General features: G+C 45.6%; 1 protein-coding gene across 2 annotated transcripts in view; it reads left to right on the forward strand.

Annotated features, from left to right (window-relative positions):
- Nucleotides 1-14,714, forward strand: part of LOC126195414 (protein croquemort-like) — a 1,080,874-nt gene that overhangs the window by 482,452 nt on the left and 583,708 nt on the right. Inside the window, exon 2 of one of the 2 annotated variants that reach the window (XM_049934014.1) lies at nucleotides 14,469-14,549. The gene's annotated coding sequence lies outside the window, so the exon portion shown is untranslated. Of the gene's footprint in view, nucleotides 1-2,580; nucleotides 2,605-14,468; nucleotides 14,550-14,714 lie in introns of those variants that run through there. The other variant, XM_049934015.1, reaches the window with a different exon arrangement.

A 14,714-nucleotide genomic window follows, 5' to 3' on the forward strand; every position in this document is an offset into this window, starting at 1 on the left:
TAGTTGATTCTAGGGTGAGGGTTTCCAATAATACTATTTATTTTGTTGGGCCACCCTTCAACAGCATTCGTCGTTCGGTGCCTTTTTCCGTAACAGTCCCACATTTATATTGCGATATCCTCATTCTCTAGCCAGTTATCCACAAATTAGTCAAAAAATTAAGAGAACCTTCCGTTATCAGGAGCTTCTGCATGAATCTCAATCCATCCATTGCTTACGTCCTCCGGTTTTACAACTGCCAGCGCTGCACACACGCTGACGTGAAGTCTTAAATCCTCGTTCTAGCGGTACTCCTCAGTTAGACCGAGAATTCGAATTCTTCTCTATAAACTCTTCTTCATATGAAAATACAATTCATTTATTTCAGTTGTGGGAAAACTTGACGAATGGCCGATATCGCAGCTGCCTCAAAGTCCACCTTTACGTGTTTAGGACACCACTCAGACACTGCCCGTTTTATCAGACAAAATAGACGAACATATGTGTCTTTCTTCTTATTAGGGAGCAGTGCAAATACAGTAGGAAGAATGTTTCTTACTTTAATCTGGCCTCCTAAGTCTACGTGTATGGTTTAGATCTGTGCAAACTGCTTGCTGAATCTCTTAAATGTTCCATCCATAAAAAATGGGAACATGTTTTTAAACTTTCTTTTCCTTTGCTTCCACTAAAAATCATTATTCTCACCTCTAATCTATCGCCTTCCAGAAGAGAACTACTGCTATCTCCCATTTTAATAGATCTTCATGAAGATCAATTTCATAAGAGTTCTTAGGCTCTTGTTGGTTCCCCCGCTCTTTACTCCATCGACGACGCATGGTTCTCTTCATAGATTCGGAATCAGGCATCACTGTAACAAAGTCATAAACTTTATTATGTAGATTTCCCATTCCATCTGCGTATATCTCCGACAACTGTGTAGTTTCTTCTCGAGACCTTCTCTTCGCTCTTTCTTTCCACTTGCTTTCTCACTTTCAGAGTCGCATCATCAGGTGGTCCACAGAGATGTTCTCATACGTTCAACACTTCTGCGTTCCTCGAAAGCAGCTTTCCCTTGCAATGATCCGCTTTTCGGCGTAAGCACATCCATGTAAGAGCACCCTCTTTAGATTCCCTCTGTTTAAGATACGCGTAACCTTTGTAATGAGCAGGAGGCCTGCCCTTGTTCGTTGTAATAACTTCCATACTGATGGTCACGTTAGGAACTTCGAAAGCAAACTGGGCGGGCGGGTGAGCAGGAGAAGAAGGAGGTGGAGACAAGGGACCCAAGCCTTCGGAGCAGGTAAAATCGTGGCAAATGTCCGGCGTGGCAACTATCCAGACATCAACTGAAGAGCTACTTGATTGAGAAGTGGCGGCTCCGGTCTCGTAAACTGGCATGCGGTCAGGGGCAGTGTTCCTGGACATCGAAAAGGCTTTCGACCGTCTATGGCACAACGGCCTCATCCGCAAACTCAGCGACGCGGGATTCCCCGACGGGCTGCTGCGTCTAATACACTCATACCTCACAGACAGGAGTTTCAACACTGATGTGCAGGGAAAACAATCAACACGACACGGTAACACGCGGGAGTACCCCAGGGAAGCATCCTAGGGCCCCTACTGTTTAACCTCTACATAAACGATCTCCCAACCACACACAACACAATGATGGCAATCTACGCGGATGACACAGCCATCCTTGCGCAAGATTGGAAACCATCAAACATTACGTCACGCCTACAGACTGCACTCAGAGTGGCCGAGCCTTGGTTGGAGAAATGGCGTGTTAGAGTAAACGTCGACAAGTGCGAAGCCGTTCTGTTCACTAGAAGACCGAAGCAACTGCGCAAACACCGTTACTGCAGACCAATAACCCTACATGCACGTCCAATACGTTTCCGCGAGAAAGTCAAATACCTCGGTGTCTGGCTGGACCGGAAATTACTCTGGGGGGACCACATACAACACATGACCAACCGAGCTAGCGCGAGGCTCAAACAGCTCTATCCTATGCTCAACAGGCGTAGCACACTGAACAGAAGGGTGTCGAGGTCCATGTACATGACACTTATCCGACCCCTGATGACGTACGCAGCTCCTGTCTGGGGATACGCTGCGCCTACACGCCTGCGCCGTCTGCAGCTCATACAAAACAAAGTACTCAAAATCATAAGCAATGCTCCACGATACACACGCATCGCGGACCTTCACCGGGAATACCGACTTGAGACTCTCACGGAGGTAATCCACAAACTCACCACAAGACTATACAGAAACTCCAGACATTCGCAGAACCCGTTTATTCTGAATCTGGGGAACTACGACCATAACCATAGATGGAAACATAAAAGACCAAAAGACATACTTGTAAGGGCCGCAAACATAACGGCACAGGCGAGCCCCTGTTAATCAGACGCTATTACTGGATATCCAGCTGAAATACACTGCCGAATAACTGGCACCACACAGGGAAGCCGTACCGTACACCGCATGCAAACAAGCTCCACACATCCCCCACACAGTGAGACGATCTATGGCCGATCTCCCACTACTGTATAACGATCTTGATTGTTCCAGGAATGTAGCAGCTGCAGCCACTGGGATACATCGCCATCGCTTGTCACGGTAATGATGCATGATACCCATACTAACAAATCCAACCTTGCATGAGCTATCGCAGCTAGTAAGCCACTACTGCTCTTACTACCCATCCCACTGTCGCAGAGGTTTTTTTCCCACGGCACGAGCCATGGCACTTTTTTCCCTCTGCTCTTCAAATCGCTACCCTCACTCGCGTTTCGTCCACTATCTATCACCTGATGGACCGTGTTAATGCGTAGCCTTACCCAGACGCACGGACAACATCACAGCCCAGCATCCTGTGATCCACTTACTAGATAACTAACATGTTTTACGGAGGTGACAGTAGAACTTTTGGTTTGGTCACCACGTTGGTGCGGGCGTGGAGGGGCCCCATCTCTATATAGGAGAGCGGTGTGCGACCATATGCCCCTACATACCTGCATCCAGTTACGCCTGTGGGCTGAGGTACCGTTGGGCCTTCATGGCCTGTTCTGGAGGAGTTTAGAGTTTAGTTTTTAATAAATCCATCACTGAAACTTAATCCCTTCTGAAAGCGATCGACTGATGGTGATGTGACTGAGAAGTGGATTCGCAAAGGGACAGTCACATCTAAATCGAGACCAGGGAGACCTCGTGTACTGACCGACGGGCACCGTCGATCATTGTCGAATGGGACTCATGAAATCAGCCATGTTACGGTATTGCACTGTTTTCTTGATTACGGTGCGGTCCTCCTATTGCGTTTAAGAAACCGCTAAATGTGCAAGCAAGGACATGAACACATTTTGCAGTGTTGTGTACTACATGCAGAAGAGGAATTGTCGGAGACAATGACTGTATCAGCATGACCCTGCCATACAGCAGCATTTGTGACGCAGTGGTTAGTGGACAACACTCCCGAGATGGGGTGGTTTGCCCACAGTCCCGACCTGAACATCATGGAACGCTTTCAGGATGAGTTAGAGCGCCGACTTCGCCCCAGACCCCTGCATCCAACATTTCTGCGAACTCTGGTTTCGGATCTAGTGGACGTGTGGACTTCCGTCCCTCTAGAGACATCGAGACACCTCAGCGAAAGTGACCCCGGCAGAATTCAAGTCGCCATAAACACACTCAGTAGCGGCTGTTGTGCAAGAGCACAAGAGCACATCAACACCTCAACTTTTCACATCTTGCAGATTTATTTGTTACTTTTCTTTCAATGCTGTTGAACGGAATGTAGATGCAGTAATCTCAAGTACTCAGCACTAAATCTACTGCGCTCTGCTACATTTCTCCTCTACACTCTGTGAAGCTTGGCATCAGGGTCACGAGCACGCCGTTAGTTGTGCACCTTTTAAGGAGATTTTGCGCTTGCGCAACTGGCGTGACGTAATTGCCTTACAGGCCAAATACTCACGGACTTGATAAAGGACGTGCACAGCTAGCCCTTTACTTCTCAACTACAAATTTACGTCAATCCTACTAGGTGATAGCACACTGCAGAAGACTTTTATCCCCGTTTTGCTTGGCATAAATCCCGATAAACGGTACCATATTCCTCAGGCATGCCAGTTCACTCACTGCATAGCAAAATCAGATTAGAAATCAGTATATGGTACAATTATACTGATAGAAAAACCTCTTTTTTAGGATTCTGTATGAGATAAGATACATTAAGTTTTGTACTCTATTGAACGGTAATCCATTTGAGGCACTGAGAATCATAAAGCATATCACCGCCGATAATGAGACGGTAACATTTATTCATGCTTCTGACACTTGTTGATCTTACAGTGTGTCGGGTTTATCTGTACCGTACGCCCAAATTGAACGTATATAGACCGAAGCGCCAAAGAAACAGGTGTAGGCATGCTCAGATATGTAAATAGGCAGAATACGGCGCTGCGTTCGGCGAAGCCTATATGAGACAAAAAGTGTCTGCCGCAGTTGTTAGATCGGTTACTGCTGCTACAGTGGCAGGTTATCCATCTCCGAGGTAGGGAGGAAGTGGGGATTTTCCCGTATGACCATTTCACGAGTGTACCGTGAATATCAGGAATCCGGTGAAACACGAGATCTCCGGCATCGCTGCGGTCGGAAAAAGATCCTGCAAGAACGCGACGAACGGCGACTACAGAAAATCGTATAACATGAGAGAAGTGCAAACGGTCCGGAAATTGCTGCAGATTTCAGTGCTGTCCATCGGCAACTGTCAGCATGTAAATGATTCAACTGAACATCATCGATATGGGCTTTTGGAGCCGAAGGCCCACTCGTCTACCCCTGATGACTGCACGACTCAAGGCTTTGCGCCTCGGCTGGGCCCATCAACACTGACATTGGACTGTTGATGAGTGCAAACATGTTTCCTGGTCACACGCGTCTCATTTCAAATTGTATCGAGCGGATGGACAACCTCATGAATCCATGGACCCTTCATGCCAGTAGGGGACTGTTCAAGCTGGTGGAGGCTCTGTGATGGTGTGAGGCGTGTGTAGTTGGAGGGATATGGGACCGCTGATACGTGAAGATGCGACTCTGACAGATGACACGTACGTAAGCATCTTGTCGAATCACCTGCATCCATTCATGTTCAAGCGTAACTGTTATACAGCAGACGCTATTAATTTCACACCCTCAGTTTTATGTGAATTTAAAAAGTTGTTAACACCCAGATTGTATACTTCCAAGTCGCCACTGGGCACATCCCATATTGATGACCACAAATATGTGTCCGGATACTACTGACCAGGTAGTGTGTGTGTTGTGTGTGTGTGTGTGTGTGTGTGTGTGTGTGGGGAGAGGGGTGGTTTGTATGTAACCGAAAGTTTCCATGCACTGTCTACTATCAGTTTTGAATTTTGGTCCACATTTGGACTTCCCGATTGAAACGTATTGTCTTTTGTGTCAATGATCTTATTATGGACTTGCCGTTTATATTTGAACACGGTCTCGATGAAAATGAATAGCATTGAACGACGACCAGTTGTGGCCAACTGCCGCATTCTTGTATGTCTGTTAATTACTGCTCAGAGCTGTGTTGAGTGGAACGTTTTGTTGCACAGGTTACGAATTTCTGAATGGCAGAGTGGCAGAGTTAGAGGAGCAAGACGTCGCATTAAATTTTGCGTGAAACTCAAGAAAACCTTTACAGAGATACACCAAAGAATTCCGGAAGCCTACGGTGATGAGTGCTGAAGCCGTACTCTGTGTTACGAATGGCACACACGATTTAAAAATGGCCGGACGGAAGTTAAAGATGATTCTCGTTCAGGACGTTGTAACGGAACTGAAATGGTGGTGGGCTGACAGTAATTTGGAGCCCGCGCGTCGGAAACGGGTGCGCTGGTGTGAGACTGCCAGGGAGTGCACCCTGATGCCATCTATTGGCGAAACTGGGAATTAGCGCTACCTGTCAGACAATGCACTAAGCTCTCGGAGTCAAATGTATTCTTTTTCTTGGTAATTATAAGTTATTACTGTATAATTTAATGTTGTAAAGCGCTAGTAGTAAATCATGATGACTGGTATGAACTCCAGGGTAATAAATATAAATATTCTTAAATACTAAATGATTTCGGTAAGAAGGTGGTAGGGGAACGCCCCCACTCTTTTGTTGATACGAGCGTAGCTAGGGGTAGCTGGAGACACAGGGACTGAACAATGGATTGGCCTGGGGAGTGTTGACGTGATCGGACGTGCGTAACTGTGCTCACGCAAAAGTGATTGTGCAACAGCGAAGAGGCGAATATCGTCGCCGTTTGTGGAGTAAAACGCGACGAATGGTTGTCGAAGCCGCCTCTATGCCACTGGGATTGATTGTAAGAGTTCCTGCGCCCAGATTTTATGGCGGACGTGCAGTAGCTAATACGAGTGCTACAGCTCGTAGTTCCAGCCGCCATTAAGGGCATGAGGCGTGAAGAGCTGCGTTAGCCACATGCGTCTCACCACCAGCACCGACACGTCTACCCAAGGCAAGACTGCTTGCAATTGTTAAGTCGAACTTTGTATACATGTAAAAGGAGAATACCAGTTTTCTTTTATGCAAGTGCAGAGGACAGAATATAGTAATGAGTAAAATTACGACGCATGTTGTTCATTGTAAAGTGTAGTAACCTCAAACATAGTATAGTGAAATCAGACTGAGGCCACCATCGCCTCTTTCATTTACAATTCTTTTGGTTGTAGAATACTTTAGCGTATAAGAATGTTGAAAAGAGCAATGGTCACACCAGAATGAGTCGCCTATTTATAGTTACTTAAATTTTTCTGAGTAACCTTTCGAGTAAAGTCACTTAACTAATTCTATATCAATTGTCCAAAGAGTAATATCCAAAATCATTAAATAAGTTGAAGGATAGAATTTTGTTAACCCAAGTTGCATAAATTGTCTTGGTAGTAATTACCAAGCCAACTCACATAAATTGAGAGAGTATTTGCTTTGTAGAATCACCTAGAATGATCAGAAATAGTAATATTCAGAATTAAGTTTAAATTCAACTCAAGCCGTTTCACTTTGAAACGAGCCAAAAATTGATTTATTCTTTTGCTCCTTCAGAGCTGGCGACCGTAGTTATAAGTATTTTCAGGAGGATTCGACGGTAAGTCTGCTGCTCTCGTCGTGCTGATAGGATTATCCACTGCTGCTAGCAGTGGTGATTGGATACATAAGCTCACTACCAAGTTAAGTGGGTCAGGTAGGCAGAGTTACCGTGTGAACTGTAGGGCACTGTAGGCCGTGGATCGAACCCGTTCAATCATCACAGCTCTTTGGGAAATAGTCCGGTTAGGAGTGTACTAATCATTAGGTAAATACTGGCGAGTAACGGTCAAAAATGTATACGCAAGTGAATTTAGCAAGGTCCGTGTAGCACCTAGTTAATGTGGTGCAATGACGAGGGTAGGAGTGGAGTAAAAGTGAGCTGAGCTTGTGGCAGCTGTGCTGTATTCAAATATTAACAACCAGAATTCACTACTACCTCTTACCATTAGGACTGAGCTATTTACGGTTAAAATACGTAGCAGTAAGCGCAAAGGCGTGACAGCTACAAGTCCGTATTGGTTTTATACATACGCAATTAGGAAGCGGGTCATTCCGTCAGTGGAGGGGGTTAAAACAACCGAGTCAGTTGAGAACATACCCCATTTACTGATGGAAAGATTCGGCGGTTCGGTCGCAACGTCTACCGACGACGCTCACCTATGGAACGTCAACGAAATTGTGCGTGCCAATCGGAGACTGACTGGCTGAGAGATTGCAGAAGGATGCAGCGTTTCAGTTGGATCATGCCATGAAATCCTGACACAGCATCTCGGAATGCACAATGCTGCCGCCAAGTTCGTCCGACGGCTCGTGACTCAAGACCAGAAAGACCTTCGCCCCGCATTCTGTGCAGAGCTTTCGGATCGCACAAATGAGAACGAGATGTTCCTTAAGAGAATCACAACTGCTGATGAGACGGAGGTCTATAGTTCCGATGTTGAGACCAAGGTTCAGTCTTCACAATGGGTTGGGATAGCTTCTAAAAAAATAAAATAAAAAAAAGAATAAAATTAAATAAATAAATAAATAATCTCGGCAAGTGAGGTCGAACGTCAAAACCATGCTGGTAGCTTTCTTTCAGTTTGAAGGATTAGTTCATCATACATTCGTGCCTCAGGGAAAAGTATTACGACGCCTGCGAGAAAATGTTAGAAGGAAACAGCCTGGAATGTGGCGAGGCAGTTCACGGGTCTCGCATGACGATAACGCACCCACACATTCATCCCTCTTGGTGCGTGACTGTTGCACAACAAACGAGATCACTTTGATGCATCATCCTCCGTACTCTCCAAAGTTGAGAATCGAGTCTGAGCGACGAAGATCTGCAACGACAGACGACATAAAAGAAAATTCACAGTCGGCGCTCCGTGCGATCCAGTAAGATGCATATCAAGACCACTTCCAGAAGTGGAACGGCATTGGGTGCGGTGTTATCAATTGTGGAGGAGAGCATTTCGAAGGAGACCTTGCACAATAAGTAAAAGGTAAGCGTAGAAAAATTTTACAGAAAAAGTTCTGGAATTTTTTGAACAGACTTCCTAAAGAAATGAAAATATTGCATAGAAAAACATTGAGGCGATTTAAAACCTCTTGTGACATTATTTTAAAGAAAGAATTTAGAAAGACTGAATATCTGTTCAGTTGTGCTCATCAAGGCTCCGTCTGTTTATTCAGTACTATGTCTTCTTTCGTGAAGCTTCTTCCTGGTCAGACTTTGAGCGAAACCAACATGTCTTTATAAGTTCAGCGCACGACAGAGGGAATATGAACATAAGGTTTAATGCCAAAGGCAGTCTAGATGCACAAGTGATAGTTCATGCGACGTTGTTTCAAAGGTAGATGTGATACAAAAACGGATGTACCGACCGTGTGTGTGTGTGTGTGTGTGTGTGTGTGTGTGTGTGTACACGTTGGTTCAGCCGCCCACATTGATGTCGCTTTATGCAGCCCTTAATGTTACGGCCACGTATGAAATTTCTATATTGTCTAGTTCGCTACACGCAAGCTATATGTCCTACAGAAAAAATGAACAGGACCTATTTATTTGTAGGAAATTTAATGTAGAATTTTATACAGGGATACGCTTTCGCTGAGGGCCGTAGCTTTCGAGTTATTCAAGAAAAATGCAGAAGTGGCTTTAAATCCCACCTTCACTCCGACACTCAGCCCCCACCAGTTAGGATTTCTAGTATGTCGTTCATGTGAGTGCACGAATTATTTCCGACATTCGACCTTTTTCGGTCTTCATTGGCTGGCTTTGTTATGCCACCGGCTTAGTCGAGCACTTACAAACAGTAAAATTGGCGTTTACGTAAATTTTACCTAAAAACTTTGTGAAATTTGACTGCATAAAATAAATAATTTACAGCTTCGTATTCGTCACGCCTTCTAACTACGATACTACTGTGATTGAAAGGTTTAAGTTTTGATCGAACTGTCAGTGTAATTAGTTTTAGCGTAACGATTACAAAGGTTGTTTTTCTTTCATTACCCTCACGGTAATGTTATCGAAAGAGCCGATTATGCTGGTGGCGTAACACCCCAGTCAACAGAGACCAAAAATGGTCGAATATCGGGAATACACTCCTGGAAATTGAAATAAGAACACCGTGAATTCATTGTCCCAGGAAGGGGAAACTTTATTGACACATTCCTGGAGTCAGATACATCACATGATCACACTCACACAACCACAGGCACATAGACACAGGCAACAGAGCATGCACAATGTCGGCACTAGTACAGTGTATATCCACCTTTCGCAGCAATGCAGGCTGCTATTCTCCCATGGAGACGATCGTAGAGATGCTGGATGTAGTCCTGTGGAACGGCTTGCCATGCCATTTCCACCTGGCGCCTCAGTTGGACCAGCGTTCGTGCTGGACGTGCAGACCGCGTGAGACGACGCTTCATCCAGTCCCAAACATGCTCAATGGGGGACAGATCCGGAGATCGTGCTGGCCAGGGTAGTTGACTTACACCTTCTAGAGCACGTTGGGTGGCACGGGATACATGCGGACGTGCATTGTCCTGTTGGAACAGCAAGTTCCCTTGCCGGTCTAGGAATGGTAGAACGATGGGTTCGATGACGGTTTGGATGTACCGTGCACTATTCAGTGTCCCCTCGACGATCACCAGTGGTGTACGGCCAGTGTAGGAGATCGCTCCCCACACCATGATGCCGGGTGTTGGCCCTGTGTGCCTCGGTCGTATGCAGTCCTGATTGTGGCGCTCACCTGCACGGCGCCAAACACGCATACGACCATCATTGGCACCAAGGCAGAAGCGACTCTCATCGCTGAAGACGACACGTCTCCATTCGTCCCTCCATTCACGCCTGTCGCGACACCACTGGAGGCGGGCTGCACGATGTTGGGGCGTGAGCGGAAGACGGCCTAACGGTGTGCGGGACCGTAGCCCAGCTTCATGGAGACGGTTGCGAATGGTCCTCGCCGATACCCCAGGAGCAACAGTGTCCCTAATTTGCTGGGAAGTGGCGGTGCGGTCCCCTACGGCACTGCGTAGGATCCTACGGTCTTGGCGTGCATCCGTGCGTCGCTGCGGTCCGGTCCCAGGTCGACGGGCACGTGCACCTTCCGCCGACCACTGGCGACAACATCGATGTACTGTGGAGACCTCACGCCCCACGTGTTGAGCAATTCGGCGGTACGTCCACCCGGCCTCCCGCATGCCCACTATACGCCCTCGCTCAAAGTCCGTCAACTGCACATACGGTTCACGTCCACGCTGTCGCGGCATGCTACCAGTGTTAAAGACTGCGATGGAGCTCCGTATGCCACGGCAAACTGGCTGACACTGACGGCGGCGGTGCACAAATGCTGCGCAGCTAGCGCCATTCGACGGCCAACACCGCGGTTCCTGGTGTGTCCGCTGTGCCGTGCGTGTGATCATTGCTTGTACAGCCCTCTCGCAGTGTCCGGAGCAAGTATGGTGGGTCTGACACACCGGTGTCAATGTGTTTTTTTTTCCATTTCCAGGAGTGTACTTCGTGAAGTCGTTTTGTACAGTGTTAGGAGGGAGTGCAACGAACAAGATACTAGAAATCCTGACTAGTAAGGGATAGTAGGGGTAGAAGTGCGTTCGAAGGTCACATTTGCATGTTTTTCTTGAATAACTCGGTAACTGTGGCCTCCTGCGAAAGCGTACCGCAGAATTTACCTACATTTAGTTTGCTACAAAAAGGCACTGCTCCTTTTTTGTATAGGACTAAGAGCGGGAAAAAGAATACGAAAATCTCGAACATGGTTTTTGAAGGCCAGATATAACGTTGCGGGTTGCGTAAAACGACATCGCTAGCGGCAGCCGAATCACTTTGTATGCAGGGTGTCCGGAAAGAGCCTGAAAAACGTGTAAGGGTTTTGCATGGGAGTTTGCGCTGAGAAACAATTCTTAAGCAAAAAAATTCTGTACGTTGTGCCACTTCCGAGTTATTTAGTATGGGAGTTTGCCATTTAGGCCGTTGCGCGACAAATTGAAGCTCTTGTACACGCTAAAATGCGGTAATAAATTGACATCTGTGGGTCCGTAAGGTAGGACCTGTTGAAATGAAGGAAAGAAACGAAGAACACCTTTGGCGACACTGTCTCTGCCAGTGAGCTTTATTTCTTTCGCGCAACAATCTGATTGGGTCACTTCAATGCTAAATAACTCGGAAATGGTGGAACGCATCGAACTTTCTTTTGTTAGCAAGCACTCTCAGCACAGCCTCCTCTGGAACATCGTTAAAAGTTTTTCAGATTTTTTCTGACCACCCTGTACATGAGTGAGATAGAGAAGCCTCTAGAAGTATTATTGACGAAGTTGTGGATGTTTGAACTTTGCTCCATTGTCTTCTCTTTCTTCTTTTCGTTAGCCTTTATCTTTTCTTCCGTACTCAAGATGTGGAAAATTTATTTTATTTCACTGCAGCCGGGTGCTCTTCCCATCGCCTCGTTCGTCATTTATCTGAGGGAGGAAAGTCGTGGGCGCCACCTATCTCAACTGTCTAAACTGTATTCTGTGTGTTTGTATTTAGACTGATCGTGTATCGTAGTTTTTGAGGCGGAACTTGGGAACCATCCCAGAATTTGCCTAAACGAGCGTGCGAAACCGCCTAAAAGCCACACCAGTCTTACCGATGTACCAGCCACTGTCAATCCGCCGTGCAGCTTTGACCGGGGCCTGGCCAGCACCCCCTGGACCACGTTCATGTGACGCCGCGCCGGCACACTTTCACGTGTCGCAACCCAGTGCGCTGCGCGTTACTCAGTACTGGAGTGGAGATCACTGCCATACGGAAGTTTCATCGAAATGTTCTGAGTGCCACACTCCCTAGATATTGAATAAAAAACACCGCTGCAGTTGTACGGTTACTTTCTTTTAAAAGCACGACCGGTTTCGTAATGGCAGTCAAAAGTGGCTGAACGCAAGAAATACGAAATGTGGGAATGACCAATATTTGCAATTACAACGTGATACTGGAGTACAGCTGATATTAATCTTTTGCCCCGATTCGTATAACTTCACTCAGTTCTAAAAATCATGTCGCAGCTCACAATAAACTAATGTGGATATGTGGATTCGGAGCCAGTACCCGGAACCTAAAGAGGAACATAAGTAAACAGTTAACTTACGGTGCGATGAGGGGTGGGGGAAGAGGGGGTGGGGAGGGGGGCTGAAAGTAAGAAGATAAAAGAAAAAAAACGAGGAAAATCATTCCATGTTCTGGAGCGTCGGTAGTCAATCTGTTTTACCAGCCGCTCACTCTTTTCTCTCTGTTAATAACAAAACTGTCCAGCCTCCGACGGGTTCCACAGTAATGGTAATTTGTAACGTAGGGAAGTAATTTTTTCACAAAACTTATAAATAGTAGTGACAGGAAGTTAGTTTCAGCATATAATAATTATTGCTTATAAAATATTTTACATCATAAAGTTTGTTTGTGACGGGCCGCAAACTACTACGGAAACATAAATGATGGGCCACTAGACAGGTGGTGCATGCGCAGAGGTGCTGAGGCGCACACGGGTGTACTCTTGCTAGATAGCATTTCATCTACAGTCGTTCATATAAGTATGAAGTGTTCATGCCACAGATTATTTGATAATTATGTGGTAATGAGATGTCGCTCCTGTGTATGAAACAGTAAGCTCGGTGTTGTACTGCAGTACTGCAGTTAACTAACGGTACATTCTTAGCTTGCCACAAACTGTTAGTTACTGCTATCATGTTGGTGTTGAGTACGCAAAAATTGTCCCGCACATCCACCTTGAATCCGGAACAAAAACAACGATATGTGGACACTTGCCGCTACCTCATCGAAATGCAAAGTACTTTTCTGCTAAAATGTCATCACAGCTAGCGAGAGTTGATGTTATCAATCCGAACTTACCACAAAAAGCAAAGTGCATAAATTCACATGACGGGTCAACGCTTCGACGACGCGCGAGTTGAACATTTTCACAAAGAAGGACTTTTCCTAGTTACATGTGGTTATATGGACGTTCTGTGTTTTGCACTCGATTGAGGTGGGAGAGTGGGGCATTAAAACCATCTTAACTTGTCTCCATTTTTTATTAATCCAGTCTAGAAACATTTTTGACATATAGGCCTATACATGCCCGACGTCTTTTACTATGATAGGTGGTTTTCAGTGCGCTATGTTCAATGACGTAAAATGTGTGCTAATATGTAAGTGTGGTTCATCCGCTGCACCAGCAACTGAGGCTTACGCCCCGGATAGCTCGATCTGACTCCACAGCTTAATGAGGGGGCATTATTTCATTTGGTAGAAAGAGATCTCTGGTTTTATGCAAATGTCCTGTGAACATTCAAATAAATTAGAAAAAAATGCTACCATTGACGAAATCTTCTCGAGCTTTCATCTGGGTGGCTGCGTTTAAATTCTGCAATTTCGGAATTTCAACGCAGCCACACGGATGGAAGTCCGGAAGGATTTCATTACCAGTATACACCGGGAAAGTCTAATGTATGGACTATCGTGTTTTGTAATTTTACAAGTGCACTAGCTGGCGAATTTCTGTGTCGGCCAAATTAGGGAGCTTACTGTAGAAGCTTTACATATAAACTGAATCTCTACTGAAATAGTTTTCATTTCCATTTCGATACATATGGCTGTAAATAAAAGGACTTATCATTCACTTCAGTCTTAGTGTCTTGCTTTTAATCACAAAGAATTAATGATGTACGTTACTAACAATCCTGTCTACGTAGCAGAATTAGAGTAATGCTAATATGTTGTCTATTTGTTTACCAAGCAACTGTTTGGCCGGGTGAACACTGCTCTTGTACTTTTTAAACGATGTAATGTGGCTAACACTTTACTTACTTTATAGTAATTGCTGTTATTTGTCTGTTACAGGTAAGGCGTTTACGAAGATGATTTTCAAGATTTTTGTTCGACTCTTCCCATGAGGAGCTTTCTCTGCGTGATAGCAGATCCGTACGTACATGCTCATCTTAAAATGTAACTTACCTGGATTTACGCTGACCTTTATTTGATTCGTCTTTTTGTACACAGTTTTTAAAGTGATTGCACATCTTCCTAGATTCTGAGAGAGGTGCCTAATAATTACTGTCTGCCCCATACGGACTAGCTGCAAGTCGG

Source organism: Schistocerca nitens, chromosome 7, assembly GCF_023898315.1.
Source record: "Schistocerca nitens isolate TAMUIC-IGC-003100 chromosome 7, iqSchNite1.1, whole genome shotgun sequence".
NCBI lineage: Eukaryota > Metazoa > Arthropoda > Insecta > Orthoptera > Acrididae > Schistocerca > Schistocerca nitens.